The sequence below is a fragment of the Capra hircus genome, chromosome 8 (assembly GCF_001704415.2).
Source record: "Capra hircus breed San Clemente chromosome 8, ASM170441v1, whole genome shotgun sequence".
Taxonomy (NCBI): Eukaryota; Metazoa; Chordata; class Mammalia; order Artiodactyla; family Bovidae; genus Capra; species Capra hircus.
The window spans coordinates 74,458,563-74,464,612 of NC_030815.1; positions in this window are offsets into that span (position 1 = coordinate 74,458,563).

Consider the following 6,050-nt stretch of genomic DNA (forward strand, 5'->3'; position numbering starts at 1 on the left):
CTGCTGTTTTCACTCTTGGGAGGAAGGCAGGGTAACTGTTCTAAGAAAACATCCTGTTCGGGTGAATCCAATTCCCTCTGCTCTTGTGTCTGCAAGACTCTGCATGGCCTAGAACAACACTGTCAGGTAGAACTTTCTGATGTTATAAAAATGATCTGTTCTGTGCTGTCGGATAGAGGTGCCACCAGCCAGCCACACTTAGCCTTTCACCCTGTCTCCCTGCTCCCCTGGCATGGTGTCCTCAGTAACTTATGCTCACCTCCCTTGCTGCTCATCCTGCAGGGAAGTCTTGTGGACAAGGTGGTGTCACCAGGCTGAATTCTGATGAATATAAATTAGGGAAAAAACAGCATGTGTATCTAGATATATGCAGAAAGCAAGGGGTAGGTTAGAAATGTTAGCAGCTATCATTCTTCTTTTAAAAAATATATTTATTTTTATTTATTTGGCTATGCCTGGTCTTAGTTGTGGCACACGGGATCTTTAGTTGCAGCATATGAACTCTTTGTTGCAGCATATGGGATCTAGCTTCCTGACCATGGATTGAACCCAGGCCCCCTGCATTGGGAGCATGGAGTCTTAGCCACTGGACCACCAGGGAAGTCCCAGAAGCTCATTTTTAAGTACTTCTGTGTGCCTGGAGCCCCATACAGACCATCTCTTATTCTTCCCATTTAACAGATTAGGAAACTGAGGGTCGAATAACTTGCCCAAGGTCACTTGGCTAGTGTGGGACAGAGCCGAGATTCATATGCATGGTATCTGGTTCTTCAAGCAGAGCTCCTTCCAGCAAAAGCTCTTCTCTTTTCTAAATCTGGAGTCAGACTACCCAGATCAAACTCTGCTGGGCACCGATCACAGTGTGACCTCAAGAAAGGGTTTCCTCTGCCTCAGCTTCCTCTATTAAAAAAAGGACATTAATAGCACTAAACTCCTAGTGGTTGTGTGGTGGAATCTGGAGTCACAAAACATATCTCGAAGGACACACAGGACAGTGGAGTACAGTTTATTACTCCAGCGGGTCCAAGGGGAATCAGTTCCCAACAAGGACCTTGATGTTTCTGAGAGACTTAGTTTCATACCTCTAGCTGTTACATGTTAGCAACCTCTTTGATGTGTATGATTGAGCTTTACAACAAGCAGGTGCTAGGAGAACAAACAGTTAAGGTTAAAGGGTGGGAACAATGATTATACATCTTAAGTGGGGGCAGAGGGGGGGTCTCCATGGTTAATCTAACAGGAGCAACCAGACTTCAACTATAATCTCCATTTGCTATCTATAAGGAGGGAAGGAGACCTGGTTTTTGTTAGCAATGGTTTCTTCATTCTTGAGCAGAGTTCAGGTCCAGTTCACATCCTTTCTTTAAGATGTATGACAGGCTTCAAGATGGAGTCTCTCCTGCTTTCTTCATAGTGACCCCAACAGTTGTATTAAATGCGTGAATACATGCAGGACCCCTAAAGCAGTGCCTGGCACAGAGAAAGTGTTCCAAAGCGTTAACTGTACGATTTCCGTTTTTAATTCTTAAAGAGATGGGAATACCTTACTACCTTACCCACCTCCTGAGAAATCTGTATGCAGGTCAAGAAGCAACAGTTAGAACCAGACATGGAACAATGGACTGGTTCAAAATTGGAAAAGGAGTACGTCAAGGCTGTATATTGTCACCTTGCTTGTCTAGCTTATGTGCAGAGTACATCATGCTGGGCTGGATGAAGCACAAGCTGGAATCAAGATTGCCAGGAGAAATATCAATAACCTCAGATATACAGATAATACCACCCTTATGGCAGAAAGTGCCGACTAAGGTCTGTCTAGTCAAGGCTATGGTTTTTCCTGTGGTCATGTATGGATGTGAGAGTTGGACTGTGAAAAAGGCTGAGCACCGAAGAATTGATGCTTTTGAAGTGTGGTGTTGGAGAAGACTCTTGAGAGTCCCTTGGACTGCAAGGAGATCCAACCAGTCCATTCTGAAGGAGAACAGCCCTGGGTGTTCTTTGGGAGGAATGATGCTGAAGCTGAAACTCCAGTACTTTGGCCACCTCATGAGAAGAGTTGACTCATTGGAAAAGACTCTGATGCTGGGAGGGATTGGGGGCAGGAGGAGAAGGGGATGATGGAGGATGAGATGGCTGGATGGCATCACTGACTCAATGGACATGAGTCTGAGTGAACTCCGGGAGTTGGTGATGGACAGGGAGGCCTGGCGTGCTGCGATTCATGGGGTCTCAAAGAGTTGGACACGAATGACTGACTGAACTGAACTGAAGAGGAACTAAATAGCCTCTTGATGAAAGTTAAAAAGGAGAGTGGAAAAGCTGGCTTAAAACTCAGCATTCAGAAAACTAAGATCATGGCATCTGGTCCCATCACTTTATGGCAAATAGATGGGGAAACAATGGAAACAGTGACAGACTTTATTTTCTTGGGCTCCAAAATCACTGCAGATGGTGACTGCAGGCATGAAATTAAAAGACACCTGCTTCTTGGAAGAAAAGCCATGACAAACCTAGAGAGCATATTAAAAAGCAGAGACATTACTTTGCTGACAAAGATCCATATAGTCAAAGCTACGGTTTTTCCAGTAGTCATGTATGGATGCGAGAGTTGGACTGTAAAGAAAGCTGAGCGCTCAAGAATTGATGCTTTTGAACCGTGGTGTTGGAGAAGACTCTTAAGAGTCCTTTGGACTGCAAGGAGATCAAACCAGTCCATTCTAACGGAAAGCAATCCTTAATATTCATTGGAAGGAGTGATGCTGTAGCTGAAGCTCCAATACTTTGGCCACCTGATACAAAGAGCTGACTCATTAGAAAAGACCCTGATGCTGAAAAAGATTGAAGGCAGGAGGAGAAGGGGACGACAGAGGATGAAATGGTTGGATGGCATCACCGACTCAACAGACATGAATTTGAGCAAGCTCTGGGAGCTGGTGAAGGACAGGGAAGCCTGGGGTGCTGCAGTCCATGGGGTCGCAAAGAGTCTGCCACGACTGAGCCACTGAACTGAACTTTCCAATTTATCCCAGGACAAGGTTTCTGAGAACTTTAAACTCCCAACCACTCCACCACCAGCTCCTCTCTTTCGGATCTGAGAATTAAAGGACTCATATCAAATGCAAATGTGTGCCCCGGAGGGTGATGACTACAAAATCTAGATAACGTTATTTCACTAACTGTGTCCAGGCTTATTTGTCAGGGAGCAGCTGCTGGAAGAAAGTGAACGTCTAGTCACTCAGTCGTGCCGACTCTTTGCAACCCCCAGGACTGTAGCCCGCCAGGCTCCTCCATCCTTGGGATTTTCCAGGCAAGAGTACTGGAGTGGGTTGCCATTTCCTTCTCCAGGGGATCTTCCTGACCCAGGGATCGAACCCAGGTCTCCAGCACTGCAGGCAGACGCTTTACTGTCTGAGCCACCAGGGAAGCCTAGTTGCTGGAAAGAAGAATCTTAAAACATCTTTCATCAGAAAAAACACAAGTAGGCAAACCTCTTCAACCTATTTGCGTTTCCAGAATTCTACACAGAAATCTCCTAAACCATTCAAAATGTTCAGAAATTCTCTTTTGGCAAATAAGGGCCAGATGAATCAAGTTCATAGGACTGCAACACATATATCACCAGTCGTACAAGACTGCAGGTCATTAAAAAAAAAAAAATTACTTCATAGGGGAAAAGTATTTAGGTCATTCCCAAAAATACTTTTCAGAGGCCATGTTAAGTACAATTTGTTTGATGTATGTTCAAACTGCTTTGATTTTTTTTAATGTTATTTTTATTTCAGACTACGAAGGCATAAATAACAAACTGTCTTCACCTCTGTGGAGGGAGCTAGTGCTCACTCATGTCCAACTCTTTTGGGACCCCATGGACTGTGGCCCGCCAAGCTCCTCTGTCCATGGGACTTCCCAGGCAAGAATACTATAGTGTGTTGCCATTTCCTTCTCCAGGGGACTCTCCCGATCAAGGGGTCAAACCTGCATCTCCTACATTGGCAGGCGGGTTCTTTACCACTGAGCCACCTAGTGAGCCTTTTAAAAGGAGCATGGCAGACCCCACGTTCTCTATGACCCCCGCATCCCACTGGGGGCAGGAATGCCAAGCTCACTCACAGGCACTGTCCTCACACCCAGTGACTGTCAACTAGCAGTGTCCAAGGTTTCCAGGAGAGATGTCTTCTAAAAGTGGATCTATTTATAACACGCAACAAAAAGCTATTTTTGTCTCTCTTGGAGCACAATGAAGCCATGGTTTTAGGCCTGGCAGTGACTCTAAGGCCCACTGTTCACACTGACGTTAACATGAAAACAAATTTAAACCAAACTGGCTAAATATGTAGGTCAGAGAAGAAAATATATAGATCAGAAGCTCAAAGATTTGAGAAACAAGAATTGGAGACTTCCCTGGTGATCCAGTGGTTGAGACTTCATCTTCCAATGCAGGGGCTGGTAGTTTGATCCCTGATCCAGGACTAAGATCCCACATGCCTCGGGACCAAAAACCAAAACGTAAAACAGCAGCAATATTGCAACAAATTCAAAGAAGACTTTAAAGATGGTCCACACCAAAAAAAAAAAAACAAGGAAGAAAGAAAAAGAAAAGAAATAAGAGTTGCGTGGAAAATATCATAACTCGCTATTCAAGGGAACACAGCTGGCCACAAACGATAAAATACCTTCTTAGCAATTGGGAAGTTTCTCCCCGATGTTAGCTAAATACATTTTGTCTAATTTCCATCCATATTTCCATGTTTCAGATGTTGGGTGCATAGGCCTTTGCCCCTCTGTCAGAACAGTAAAAAATCCAACTGCAATGCGGGAGACTCAGGTTCAATCCGTGGGTTGGGAAGGTCCCCTAGAGAAGGAAATGGTTACCCACACCAGCATTCTTCCCCCAGAGAATCCCAGGGACAGAGGAATCTGGTGGGCTACAGTCCATGGGATTGCAAAGAGACAGATATGACTGAGCGACTAACAGTTTCTCTTTTCACTTTCAGTGCTGTGTAGATGGTACCATTTAGACAAAATTTATTAAAAGAGAATGAGCTGGCTGAGCAGGTCAAGGAAGTAGTATCTGCCAATCAGAAATCATTAAACACTCTTCCAGATGTTCACGGTGTTTCAAAGAAACGTGTTAAGTTGTGCAGTCACTAAATCATGTCCAACTCTGCAACCCCATGGACTGCAGCACACCAGGCTTCCCTGTCCTTCACTATCTCTCGGAGTTTTTTCAAACTAGCATCCATTGAGTTGGTGATGCCATCCAACCATCATCTTCTCCTCCTCCCCTTTCTCCTCCTCCCCTTAATTTATTGTATATTAAGGACTCATTTTCACTGATTAATAAGCACAGGAGGGGAAAAGATAAAAAACAAGCTTCAGTGGCCATCAAGACAGTAACATTAATTTCCCTTGCCAGCAAATGTTTGAAAAAGTTAAGACTCAGCACACATAGAACAAGCTGAGTCCTTCAGACAAGGAGTAAGCAATAAACCATCGACCTCAACCACGAGATGGCAGCGACGCAGATTGAATTAACTGATAGACACCATTTCTGCTGATCTTATTTCTTTTCATGTCATTTTATTTTCTTCAATAAGGGCAATTTATAGGAGTGATGCTCCTGGCTTGAGGGAGGTAAAGGAAGACGAGTTCCATGCAAGGGCCACAGCAGAGTGAACAGAGCAAGCCTGATGGGTGACTCCAGGCTCCGCGGGGGGTCTCAGCGGAGCACAGAAGAAGGCCCCCAGGCAGTTTGGGGGCACAGTCCAGGTGTACCCACACCCATGGCACCTAGCTTCTGGAATGTACTGCCTCGGAATGCATATGCCCAAAGGAGAAACCTGGCTTCAGCTGTAGTTGTAGGAGGCATTTGTGGGTGGGGGAAGGACACATTTTGCCTGAAGTGTGGGAGACAAATTCTTACATCTCTTGCATTGGCAAGCAGGTTCTTTACCACTAGCAACACCTAGGAAGCCTCTGTGTGTGTGGGCGTGTGTGTGGGTGTGTGTGTGTGTGTGTGTGTGTGTGTGTGCTAATCTCCTCTTATCCAG